At 40.3% G+C, this 14154-nt stretch overlaps 1 non-coding gene and 1 pseudogene across 1 annotated transcript; one reads left to right on the top strand and one right to left on the bottom strand.

Moving 5' to 3' along the window:
* LOC130956843 (sucrose-phosphatase 1-like) overlaps nucleotides 1–14154 on the bottom strand; it is an 87488-nt pseudogene that overhangs the window by 50624 nt on the left and 22710 nt on the right.
* On the top strand, nucleotides 9204–9311 carry LOC130958938 (small nucleolar RNA R71). The gene has a single exon (XR_009078038.1). It is a non-coding gene; the product is annotated as a small nucleolar RNA R71 (small nucleolar RNA).

The following is a 14154-nucleotide window of genomic DNA, read 5'->3' on the forward strand; positions in this document are numbered from 1 at the left end:
TACATGGAATTCCAGTGTCCATTATTTCAGATCGCGGGCCCCAGTTCACCTCTCATTTTTGGAAATCTTTTCAAAAAGCGTTAGGAAATCGTCTAGATCTTAGCACAACTTTTCACCCTCAAACCGATGGGCAATCAGAGAGGACGATCCAGATATTGGAAGACATGTTAAGGTGTTGTGTTCTAGATTTGGTGGGAATTGGGACATCTATCTACCTTTGATCGAGTTCTCTTATAATAATAGTTATCAAGCCAGCATTCAAATGGCACCATTTGAGGCTCTTTATGGGAGAAGATGCAGGTCACCTATTGGGTGGTTTGAGGTTGGTGAGGTTAAGCTTTTAGGGCCAAATTTGGTACAAGATGCGGTTGAGAAGGTTCGCATAATAAGAGAACGTTTATTAGCAGCTCAGAGTAGGCAGAAGGCTTATGTTGATAACAGAAGGCGTAACTTAGAGTTTTCAGTGGGTGATCAGGTATTTCTGAGAGTGTCGCCTATGAAGGGAGTGATGAGGTTTGGAAAAAGAGGCAAGCTTAGTCCTCGATACATTGGTCCATTTGAGATACTGGACAGAATAGGTGCAGTTGCTTACCGCTTGGCATTGCCGCCTGAGTTGTCTATGATTCATCCAGTCTTTCATGTATTAATGTTGCGCAAATACCTTCCCGACCCATCTCATGTGCTTGCACCACAAGCCATAGAGCTACAGGAGGATTCATCATTTGAAGAGGAACCAGTGGCTATAGTTGATCGCCAAGTAAAGAAACTACGTTCTAAAGAGATAGCATCTGTGAAAGTGGTTTGGAAGAATCATTCAGTAGAAGAAGCAACTTGGGAAGTGGAGGATACCATGCGCGACAAATATCCATATTTATTTGAGTCTGAAGGTAATAATTACATCTATCGTAGTATATAAGTTCAAAATTCGGGGACTGAATTTTTTAAGGGGGAGAGAATGTTATACCCACGAAAAAAAAAAGGAAACAGAAGTGCATAGTCACGTGGGTGGCACATGCCCCCACTTAAACCCCTTCCCCCTCCTTATTCTCTCGAGCCTTCCCTGATCCCTCCCTCTCTCTTTTATTTTCATTTCCTTCATACAAATCAAAACCAAACCCTCTCTTTTCCTTCATCTCCTCTTCCATTCCATCTTCTTCATTTCAAAATCTTCATCCAACCACAACACACCAGATTTCATTTTACCCTTTTATTTTATCTCTATTTTAATATATCATCTATATCCAAAGTAAATTTTTATTTTTCACAACCCCAAATCAAGAAGCTCATACTAATGAGTGAAGGAAGCATTCAAATTTGAGTTCCAATTATTATTGAGGCTTCAAGGTAACTCTTTGACTCAATAATTAGCCATATTCCCAATTTTTGTCATCTATATATTTATGGGTATGTATAAATCCGAATTAGGGTTATTAGGGTTAGAAAATTTGGGGATTTTGTCAAGGTGAGTAGGATTATGTTAATTGACAATATTAGTAGCTCACAAATATCATTATTGTCATATTTCTAGAGTTGTAGAATTATTGGACATCATTTGGTAGCTCGTTGACGCGCTCAGAGTTGCTTCCGGTTCTTTTGAATCAAGTTGTGAGTGGATATTATATCTATAATTATTTTTAGATATATTATTATCAATATCTACGTTGAATCATTAATTTTGGAGTTTAAAAATACTTTATTATTGTGATTTCTGAATTTTTGAAAATAAATATTGATTTGTGAAACTTACAATTTTATAAAAATACACACGAGACGATATTTATATATTTTGTAAAGTATAAATGTTTTCTTATTTGACCTTAGGTAAATTTTAATTAAATTTTAGTATGCAATCCTATATATATTGATTTGCTATGGAATTTAGTAGTATGTTATAAGCACTAGAGATTTTTATAAGTGATTTGGTTTGGATTGGTTTGGGAGACTCTGACTAGAAAACCGTAGTTAACGGCGGTTATGACGTTAACCTAGATGCATCTGGCTCAGACCTCAGCTAGCAGGGGCGTTGCTAGCCTAACGTGTAGGCCACACGTTGGATCTGTTATACCGTACGGGCACACTAGAGGAAAGGGCTACCCTTAGAGGTGGAGCCGCCCTAGATGTGTAATATTTGATTTGATTTGACTTCTGGAATGAGAACTCCCATTTCAGTTCATCCGCTTAACTATTTATCTAATGTTTGTATAATTAATTAATATGAATTCCTCATCTCTGAAAAGAAATATAATTTTCAAGGTAAACTCTGTATTGTCTCGTGTGGGTTATAGATGTAATGTTTGCTCACTGAGTTGCAAAACTCACCCTATTATATTCCCATATTTTTCAGATACAGGAGTCATTCCAGGTTCCATTCCACCTGCCCCTCAGTAGATCTTAGTCATTTTGGTGAGCCCTTCTTCTTTCTAAGGGCTAAGTAATTATGTAATGAGACCTTTGCTCAAAATTTAGATTATGTCAATGCTCCATATGTCACAGACAGGATCCTCGTGTGGATTATGTTATTTTGAATCTTGAACTGTTTAGGTAGTGATTATGATTTGGTTATGTAAGACTTATGGTTTTAACTATATACTCTGTTTATCAACTTGATATATATATGATGCGTATTTTGGATATATTTGGTTGTGGATATAATTTGGAGTATGTTGTTGTTGTTGTCTTGGAAATGGAGGTTTATTATTAATACAGGGAGTTAATATTTATGTTGGTAAGGTCCTAGAAACAGAGGAGATTCTGTCCGTTTTTCTGAAAATTTAGTCGTTTGGCTTGCTGAGGGACTTGTCCCTTGAGCGCCAGCCATGGCTTGGTTCGGGTCATGACAAAGTGGTATCAGAGCTTTAGGTTTTCCTGTGTAATATGGAGCAAGTGTCCTTTAGTAAGATCACTGGTGCGCGAAATTGTGAACAATACTTTTTCACAACTCAAATAATCCCCGGTAATGGCTCCAAGAACTTGGTGGCTCAATACCATGGCATTACACAACTTCGCACAACTAACCAGCAAGTGCACTGGGTCGTCCAAGTAATAAACCTTACGTGAGTAAGGGTCGATCCCACGGAGATTGTTAGCATTGAAGCAAGCTATGGTCATCTTGTAAATCTTAGTCAGGCAAACTCAAATGTATATGATGATGAACGAAAATAACATAGAAGATAAAGATAGTGATACTTATGTATATCATTGGTGTAAGAGCTTCAGACAAGTGTATGAAGATGCCTTCCCTTCCGTCTCTCTGCTTTCCTAATGCCTTCATCCAATCCTTTCTTACTCCTTTCCATGGCAAGCTCGTGTAAGGTTTCACTGTTGTCAGCAGCTACCTCCCATCCGCGCAGTGAAAGCTAATGCACACACTCTGTCACAGTGCTGCCAATCACCGGTTTGGTTCCCTCCCCTACCGGAATAGAATAACTCTTTTGCGTCTGTCACTAACGCCCAGTAGGTTACAGGTTTGAAGCACGTCACAGTCATTCAATCATTGAATCCTACTCAGAATACCACAGACAAGGTTAGACCTTCCGGATTCTCTTGAATGCTGCCATCAGTTCTTGCCTATACCACGAAGACTCTGATCTCACGGAATGACTGGCTCGTTTGTCAGGCGAGCACTCGGTTGTCAGGCGATCAACCATGCATCGTGCAATCCGGAATCCAAGAGATATTCACTAAGCCTCAAATGCTTGTAGAACAAGAGTGGTTGTCAGTCACCTTGTTCATAGGTGAGAATGATGATGAGTGTCAATCATCACCTTCATCAAGTTGAAGAACAAGTGATATCTTGGTAAAAGAACAAGCGGAATTGAATAGAAGAACTATAGTAATTGCATTAATACTCGAGGTACAGCAGAGCTCCACACCTTAATCTATGGTGTGTAGAAACTCCACCGTTGAAAATACATAAGAACAAGGTCTAGGCATGGCCGTGAGGCCAGCCTCCCCAAAGTGATCAAAGGATCAAAAATAATCCCCCAGATTCTTAATACAATAGTAAAAGGTCCTACTTATAGAAAACTAGTAGCCTAAGGTGTACAGAAATGAGTAAATGACATAAAAATCCTCTTCCGGGCCCACTTGGTGTGTGCTTGGGCTGAGCAATGAAGCAAATTTCGTGTAGAGACTCTTCTTGGAGTTAAACGCCAGCTTTGGTGCCAGTTTGGGCGTTTAACTCCCATTTGGGTGCCAGTTCCAGCGTTTAACGCTGGGATTTCTTGAGGTGACTTTGAACGCCGGTTTGGGCCATCAAATCTTGGGCAAAGTATGGACTATCATATATTGCTGGAAAGCCCAGGATGTCTACTTTCCAACGCCGTTGAGAGCGCGCCAATTGGGCTTCTGTAGCTCCAAAAAATCCGCTTCGAGTGCAGGGAGGTCAGAATCCAACAGCATCTGCAGTCCTTTTTGGTCTCTGGATCAGATTTTTGCTCGGGTCCCTCAATTTCAGCCAGAAAATACCTGAAATCACAGAAAAACACACAAACTCATAGTAAAGTCCAGAAAAGTGAATTTTAACTAAAAACTAATAAAAATATACTAAAAACTAACTAGATCATATCAAAAACATACTAAAAACAATGCCAAAAAGCATACAAATCATCCGCTCATCACAACACCAAACTTAAATTGTTGCTTGTCCCCAAGCAACTGAAAATCAAATAAGATAAAAGGAAGAGAATATGCAATGAATTCCAAAAACATCTGTGAAGATCAGTATTAATTAGATGAGCGGGGCTTTTAACTTTTTGCCTCTGAACAGTTTTGGCATCTCAATCTATCCTTTGAAATTCAGAATGGTTGGCTTCTTTAGGAACTTAGAATCCAGATAGTGTTAATGATTCTCCTAGTAAAGTATGATGATTCTTGAACATAGCTATTTATTGAGTCTTGGCTGTGGCCCAAAGCACTCTGTCTTTCTAGTATTACCACCGGATACATACATGCCACAGACACATAATTGGGTGAACCTTTTCAGATTGTGACTTAGCTTTGCTAAAGTCCCCAATTAGAGGTGTCCAGGGTTCTTAAGCACACTCTTATTTGCCTTGGATCACAACTCTTATTTTTTTCTTTTTCTTTTTTTTTTTTTTTTTTTTCCTTTTTTTTTCGTTTTCTCCCTTTTTTTTTCGTTTGCTTCTCTTTTTTTTTGTATTCACTGCTTTTTCTTGCTTCAAGAATCATTTTTATGATTTTTCAGATCCTCAATAACATGTCTCCTTTTTCATCATTCTTTCAAGAGCCAACATTCATGAACCACAAATTCAAGATACATATGCACTGTTTAAGCATACATTCAGAGAACAAAAATATTGCCACCACATCAAAATAATTAAACTATTATAAAATTCAAAATTCATGCAATTCTTCCTTTTTCAATTAAGCACATTTTTATTCAAGAAAGGTGATGGATTCATAGGACATTCATAACTTTAAGGCATAGACACTAAGACACTAATGATCATAAGACACAAGCATGGATAACATAAAGCACTAAAATTCGAAAAACAAAGGAATAAAGAACAAGGAAATCAAGGAATAGGTCCACCTCAGTGATGGCGGCTCTTCCTTGCTTTTGAAGGTCCTATGGAGTGCTTGAGCTCCTCAATGTCTCTTCCTTGCCTTTGTTGCTCCTCTCTCATGATTCTTTGTTCTTCTCTAATTTCATGGAGGAGAATGGAGTGTTCTTGGTGCTCCACTCTTAGTTGTCCCATATTGGAACTCAACTCTCCTAGGGAGGTGTTTAGTTGCCCCCAATAGTCTTGTGGAGGAAAATTCATCCCTTGAGGAATCTCAGGGATCTCATGATGAGTGGGATCTCTTGTGTACTCCATCCTTTTCTTAGTGATGGGCTTGTCCTCATCAATGGTGATGTCTCCCTCTATGTCAACTCCCACTGAATAACAGAGGTGACAAATGAGGTGAGGAAAGGCTAACCTTGCCAAGGTAGAGGTCTTGTCCGCCACCCTATAGAGTTCTTGGGCTATAACCTCATGAACCTCTATTTCTTCTCCAATCATGATGCTATGGATCATGATAGCCCGGTCTATGGTAACTTCGGACCGGTTGCTAGTGGGAATGATTGAGCGTTGTATGAACTCTAACCATCCTCTAGCCACGGGCTTGAGGTCATGCCTTCTCAATTGAACCGGCTTTCCTCTTGAATCTTGCTTCCATTGTGCGCCCTCTTCACATATGACTGTGAGGACTTGGTCCAACCTTTGATCAAAGTTGACCCTTCTAGTGTAAGGATGCTCATCTCCTTGCATCATAGGCAAGTTGAACGCCACCCTCACACTTTCCGGACTAAAATCCAAGTATTTCCCCCGAACCATAGTAAGATAATTCTTTGGATCCGGGTTCACACTTTGGTCATGGTTCTTGGTGATCCATGCATTGGCATAGAACTCTTGAACCATCAAGATTCCGACTTGTTGAATGGGGTTGGTAAGTACTTCCCAACCTCTTCTTCGGATCTCATGGCGGATCTCCGGATATTCACCCTTTTTGAGTGAAAAGGGGACTTCGGGGATCACCTTCTTCAAGGCCACAACTTCATAGAAGTGGTCTTGATGCACCCTTGAGAGGAATCTATCCATCTCCCATGACTCGGAGGTGGAAGCTTTTGCCTTCCCTTTCCTCTTTCTAGAGGTTTCTCCGGCCTTGGATGCCATAAATGGTTATGGAAAAACGAAAAAGCAACGCTTTCACCACACCAAACTTAAAATGTTTGCTCGTCCTCGAGCAAAAGAAGAAAGAAGAGAGTAGAAGAAGAAGAAATGAGGAGGAGGGAGATGGTGGTGTATTCGGCCAAGGAGGGGGAGAAGTGGTGTTTAGGTAGTGGAAAATGAAGGGGTAAATAGGGGTTTATATAGGAAAGAGGGGGATGAGGGTTCGGCCATTTGAGGGTGGGTTTGGGAGGTAAAGTGGTTTGAATTTGAAGGGTGAGGTTGGTGGGGTTTTATGAAGGATGGATGTGAGTGGTGAAGAGAAAGATGGGATTTGATAGGTGAGGGGTTTTTGGGGAAGAGGTGTTGAGGTGATTGGTGAATGGGGGAAGAAGAGAGAGAGTGATGGTAGGGTCCTGTGGGGTCCACAGATCCTGTAGTGTCAAGGAAAAGGCATCCTTGCACCAAATGGCATCAAAATCCACGTTTTGAGCCTTTTCTGGCGTTAAACGCCGGGCTGGTGCCCATTCCTGGCGTTTAACGCCAGGTTTTTGCCCTTTACTGGCGTTTAACGCCAGTCTGGTGCCCCTTTCTGGCGTTAAACGCCCAGAAGGGTGCCAGACTGGGCGTTAAACGCCCAACAGCTAGCATTACTGGCGTTTGAACGCCAGCTTCTTCTTCTCCAGGGTGTGCTGTTTTTCTTCCTGTTTTTCATTTTGTTTTTGCTTTTTTCATTGTTTTTGTGACTTCTTATGATCATCAACCTACAAAAAAGATAAAATAACAAAAGAAAATAATTAATTATAAAACATTGGGTTGCCTCCCAACAAGCGCTTCTTTACTGTCATTAGCTTGACAGAGGACTCTCATGGAGCCTCAGAGATGCTCAGAACCGTGTTGGAACTTCCCAACACCAAACTTAGAGTTTGATTGTGGCCTCCCAACACCAAACTTAGAGTCTGACTGTGGGGGCTCTGTTTGGCTCTGTTTTGAGAGAAGCTCTTCATGCTTCTTCTCCATGATGACAGAGGGATATCCTTGGGCCTTAAACACCAAGGATTCTTCATTCACTTGAATGATCAACTCTCCTCTATCAACATCAATCACAGCCTTTGCTGTGGCTAGGAAGGGTCTGCCAAGGATGATTGATTCATCCATGCACTTCCCAATCTCTAGGACTATGAAATCAGTAGGAATGTAATGGTCTTCAATCTTCACCAAAACATTCTCTACAAGTCCATGAGCTTGTTTTCTTGAATTGTCTGCCAACTCTAATGAGATTTTTGCAGCTTGCACCTCAAAGATCCCTAATTTCTCCATTACAGAGAGGGGCATGAGGTTTATACTTGACCCCAAGTCACACAGAGCCTTCTTGAAGGTCATGGTGCCTATGGTACAAGGTATAGAAAACTTCCCAGGATCCTGCCTCTTTTGAGGCAATTGCTGCCTAGACAAGTTATCCAGTTCTTTGGTGAGCAAAGGGGGTTCATCCTCCCAAGTCTCATTTCCAAATAACTTGTCATTCAGCTTCATGATTGCTCCAAGGTATTTAGCAACTTGCTCCTCAGTGACATACTCCTCCTCTTCAGAGGAAGAATACTCATCAGAGCTCATGAAAGGCAGTAGTAAGTCCAAGGGAATCTCTATGGTCTCAGTTTGAGCCTCAGATTCCCAAGGTTCCTCATTGGGGAACTCATTGGAGGCCAGTGGACGTCCAGTGAGGCCTTCCTCAGTGGCGTTCACTGCCTCTTCTTCCTCCCAGAGTTCGGCCATATTTATGGCTTTGCACTCTCCTTTTGGATTTTCTTCAGTGTTACTTGGGAGAGTGCTTGGGGGAAGTTCAGTAATTTTCTTGCTCAGCTGACCCACTTGCCCTTCCAAATTCCTAATGGAGGATCTAGTTTCAGTCATGAAACTTTGAGTGGTTTTGATTAGATCAGAGACCATGGTTGCTAAGTCAGAGGTATTCTGCTTAGAGCTCTCTGTCTGTTGCTGAGAAGATGATGGAAAAGGTTTACCATTGTTAAACCTGTTTCTTCCACCATTATTATTGAAACCTTGTTGAGGTCTCTCTTGATTCTTCCATGAGAGATTTGGGTGATTTCTCCATGAAGAATTATAGGTGTTACCATAGGGTTCTCCCAGGTAATTTACCTCTTCCATGGAAGGGTTCTCAGGATCATAGGCTTCTTCCTCAGATGAAGCTTCCTTAGTACTGCTTGGTGCATTTTGCATTCCAGACAGACTTTGAGAAATCAAATTGACTTGTTGAGTTAATATCTTGTTCTGAGCCAATATGGCATTCAGAGTGTCAATTTCAAGAACTCCTTTCTTCTGACTAGTCCCATTGTTCACAGGATTCCTTTCAGAAGTGTACATGAATTGGTTATTTGCAACCATTTCAATCAGTTCTTGAGCCTCAGTAGGCGTCTTCTTCAGATGAAGAGATCCTCCAGCAGAGCTATCCAAAGACATCTTGGATAGTTCAGAGAGACCATCATAGAAAATACCTATGATGCTCCATTCAGAAAGCATGTCTGAAGGACATCTTCTGATTAATTGTTTGTATCTTTCCCAAGCTTCATAGAGGGATTCTCCATCCTTCTGTCTGAAGGTTTGGACTTCCACTCTAAGCTTACTCCATCTTTGTGGTGGAAAGAACTTTGCCAAGAAGGCATTGACTAGCTTTTCCCAAGAGTCCAGGCTTTCTTTAGGTTGGGAGTCCAACCATATTCTAGCTCTGTCTCTTACAGCAAAAGGGAATAGCATCAGTCTATAGACCTCAGGGTTAACCCCATTAGTCTTGACTATGTCACAGATTTGCAAGAATTCAGCTAAAAACTGATGAGGATCTTCCATTGGAAGTCCATGGAACTTGCAATTCTGTTGCATTAGAGAAACTAATTGAGGCTTAAGCTCAAAGTTGTTTGCTCCAATGGCAGGGATAGAGATGCTTCTCCCATAGAAATCAGGAGTAGGTGCAGTGAAGTCACCCAGCACTTTCCTTGCATTGTTGGCATTGTTGTTGTTTTCGGCTGCCATGTGTTCTTCTTCCTTGAAGAATTCGGTCAGGTCCTCTAAAGAGAGTTGTGCTTTGGCTTCTCTTAGCTTTCGCTTCAAGGTTCTCTCAGGTTCAGGGTCAGCTTCAACAAGAATGCCTTTGTCTCTGCTCCTGCTCATATGAAAGAGAAGAGAAAAAGAAAATGTGGAATCCTCTATGTCACAGTATGGAGATTCCTTGAAATGTCAGAGGAAAAGAGAAATAGAAAGAAGAAGGAGAAGAAGAATTCGAACTTTAGTTAGATAAGGTTCGAATTGTGCATTTAGAAGGAGTGGTACTCCATAAATAGAAGGATGTGGAAAGGAGGGAAGAGAATTTTCGAAAATTCAATTAAAAGATTTTGAAAACATTTTGAAAATTTGATTGATAATTTTCGAAGATTAAAAGTGAAAAAGAAATCAAGTGATTTTTGAAAAAGATTTTGAAATTAGAAATTAAAAAGATTTGATTGAAAACTATTTTGAAAAAGATGTGGTTAAAAAGATTTAATTGAAAAGTTATGGTTTTAAAAAGATGTGATTGAGAAGATATGATGTGAAAACAATTTTAAAAGATATGATTTGAAAACAATTTGAAAAGATATGATTTTAAAAATTAATGACTTGCCTAACAAGAAAAGATATGATTGAAACATAAAACCGTTCTTAATAGAAAAGGCAAAAAATGTTCAATCAAATCATTAATTGTTAGTAAGTATCTTTGAAAAAGGAAAGAAATTAATTTTGAAAACATTTGATTGAAAAGATATGATTTGAAAAAGATTTGATTTTGGAAAACTTTGAAAACTTGAAAAAAATTTGATTTTGAAAACAGAATCTTCCCCCTAGCACCATCCTGGCGTTAAACGCCCAGAATGGTATACATTCTGGCGTTTAACGCCCAAATGCTACCTCTTTGGGCGTTAAACGCCCAACCAGGTGCCCTGGCTGGCGTTTAAACGCCAGTCTGCCTTCTTCACTGGGCATTTTTGAATGCTCAGCTTTTTCTGTATAATTCCTCTGCAGTATGTTCTAAATCTTCAATTCTTTGTATCATTGACTTGAAAAGACACAAATTAAAATATTTTTGGATTTTTAATAATCAAAATGCAAAAGGAATCAATTAACAATGCATGCAAGACACCAAACTTAGCAGTTTGTATACTACTGACACTAACAATATGAGAATGCATATGAGACACACAAAAATGCTTCAAGTCAATAGAATTCAAAGATCAAAACAAAGAAATATATGCATGGATTCGAAAATTATAACAAAAACATGCATTTGACACCAAACTTAGGATGAGACACTAAACTTATGCATGAAACATCAAATATTTTTGGTCTTTTTATGATTTTGTAAAATTTTTTTTGTTTTTCGAAAATTAAGTGGGAAAAGGCATCAAAATTCTTAATGAGAATTCCAGGAATCAGTGCAATGCTAGTCTAAGACTCCGGTCCAGGAATTAGACATGGCTTCACAGCCAGCCAAGCTTTCAAAGAAAGCTTCGGTCCAAAACACTAGACATGACCAGAGGCCAGCCAAGCCTTAGCAAATCACTGCTCCAAAAGCAAGATTGATAAGAAATCAACAAGTTCTTGTGGTGATAAGTTGAAACCTCGGTCCAATGAGATTAGACATGGCTTCTCAGCCAGCCAGATTTCAACAAATCATCTTGAAACTCTAGAATTCATCTTCAAGAATTTCGAAAAAAAAATAATATCTAATCTAAGCAACAAGATGAACCGTCAGTTGTCCAGCCTAAACAATCCCGGGCAATAACACCAAAAACTTGATGTTGTTGCCGGATCTTGGCACTGATGTTACCAAAAGCTTGCTCAAAACTTGAACAATCCCCGGCAACGGCGCCAAAAACTTGGTGCGCGAAATTGTGAACAATACTTTTTCACAACTCAAATAATCCCCGGTAATGGCTCCAAGAACTTGGTGGCTCAATACCATGGCATTACACAACTTCGCACAACTAACCAGCAAGTGCACTGGGTCGTCCAAGTAATAAACCTTACGTGAGTAAGGGTCGATCCCACGGAGATTGTTAGCATTGAAGCAAGCTATGGTCATCTTGTAAATCTTAGTCAGGCAAACTCAAATGTATATGATGATGAACGAAAATAACATAGAAGATAAAGATAGTGATACTTATGTATATCATTGGTGTAAGAGCTTCAGACAAGTGTATGAAGATGCCTTCCCTTCCGTCTCTCTGCTTTCCTAATGCCTTCATCCAATCCTTTCTTACTCCTTTCCATGGCAAGCTCGTGTAAGGTTTCACTGTTGTCAGCAGCTACCTCCCATCCGCGCAGTGAAAGCTAATGCACACACTCTGTCACAGTGCTGCCAATCACCGGTTTGGTTCCCTCCCCTACCGGAATAGAATAACTCTTTTGCGTCTGTCACTAACGCCCAGTAGGTTACAGGTTTGAAGCACGTCACAGTCATTCAATCATTGAATCCTACTCAGAATACCACAGACAAGGTTAGACCTTCCAGATTCTCTTGAATGCTGCCATCATTTCTTGCCTATACCACGAAGACTCTGATCTCACGGAATGGCTGGCTCGTTTGTCAGGCGAGCACTCGGTTGTCAGGCGATCAACCATGCATCGTGCAATCCGGAATCCAAGAGATATTCACTAAGCCTCAAATGCTTGTAGAACAATAGTGGTTGTCAGTCACCTTGTTCATAGGTGAGAATGATGATGAGTGTCAATCATCACCTTCATCAAGTTGAAGAACAAGTGATATCTTGGTAAAAGAACAAGCGGAATTGAATAGAAGAACTATAGTAATTGCATTAATACTCGAGGTACAGCAGAGCTCCACACCTTAATCTATGGTGTGTAGAAACTCCACCGTTGAAAATACATAAGAACAAGGTCTAGGCATGGCCGTGAGGCCAGCCTCCCCAAAGTGATCAAAGGATCAAAAATAATCCCCCAGATTCTTAATACAATAGTAAAAGGTCCTACTTATAGAAAACTAGTAGCCTAAGGTGTACAGAAATGAGTAAATGACATAAAAATCCTCTTCCGGGCCCACTTGGTGTGTGATTGGGCTGAGCAATGAAGCAAATTTCGTGTAGAGACTCTTCTTGGAGTTAAACGCCAGCTTTGGTGCCAGTTTGGGCGTTTAACTCCCATTTGGGTGCCAGTTCCAGCGTTTAACGCTGGGATTTCTTGAGGTGACTTTGAACGCCGGTTTGGGCCATCAAATCTTGGGCAAAGTATGGACTATCATATATTGCTGGAAAGCCCAGGATGTCTACTTTCCAACGCCGTTAAGAGCGCGCCAATTGGGCTTCTGTAGCTCCAGAAAATCCGCTTCGAGTGCAGGGAGGTCAGAATCCAACAGCATCTGCAGTCCTTTTTGGTCTCTGGATCAGATTTTTGCTCGGGTCCCTCAATTTCAGCCAGAAAATACCTGAAATCACAGAAAAACACACAAACTCATAGTAAAGTCCAGAAAAGTGAATTTTAACTAAAAACTAATAAAAATATACTAAAAACTAACTAGATCATATCAAAAACATACTAAAAACAATGCCAAAAAGCATACAAATCATCCGCTCATCAATCACAATCGTGCAAATGGAAGCCGGCCCATTTTCATAAAGTGTGATGTTACTAGAGGCCTATAGGAAGTTGTCCTCAATCTTTTGGTCTCATAATTCTTTTTGTCTGTCCTATTGTCTTCGAACTCCATATATATATGTCGTTGGTGATTCAATCGCTCTACTTACTCGATAGGTGGAAGATGCCATCTAAGAAAAGACGTGGTGGAACTGTTGGTGCTCCTGATACTGCTGAATCCAATAGGGCAGTTTCTCCGCCACTTGGAGCGCTTCGACAAAGGCCAAGGAGCCAAAGAATAGCTGATAGGCGCGAAGGAGAGATACCCCGCGAGAGAGTTCAAGAGAACCCCGTAGTAAGAGAGGCTCAACCGGACTTAGCAGCTGAATTAAGGGGAATGAATCAAACTCTTAATGCGGTGTTACAGGTTCTAACAAATCAAAATAGGGGTGAAGCGAGACTTCCTAATGCGCCAAATCCTCAGCCTCATAGGGTTCATCAATTATTTGGGGATCAAGAGCCGCCAATTGAAAAGTATTTGAAGTTGAATTCGTCCACTTTCAATGGAGATTCATTGGATGAAGATCCACAACAATATCTAGAGGATGCAAAGAAAGTTATTCGAGCTCTTAAGTGCACCAAAGAATGGGCTGTTGAGTTAGTATCCTACAACTTGCGTGGTTCAGCAAGATATTGGTATGACTCTCTTCTTGAGAGCAAAAAAGCAGCTGGACTTCCTCCTCCTTCTTGGGAAGAGTTTATTGAAGAGTTTCTTGCTCAATTTTATCCAGCTAACAAGCAAGCAGAAGATGCAATTGCCTTTGAAAGATTAAGGCAAGAGAATATG

The sequence above is a fragment of the Arachis stenosperma genome, chromosome 10, assembly GCF_014773155.1.
Source record: "Arachis stenosperma cultivar V10309 chromosome 10, arast.V10309.gnm1.PFL2, whole genome shotgun sequence".
Classification (NCBI taxonomy): domain Eukaryota; kingdom Viridiplantae; phylum Streptophyta; class Magnoliopsida; order Fabales; family Fabaceae; genus Arachis; species Arachis stenosperma.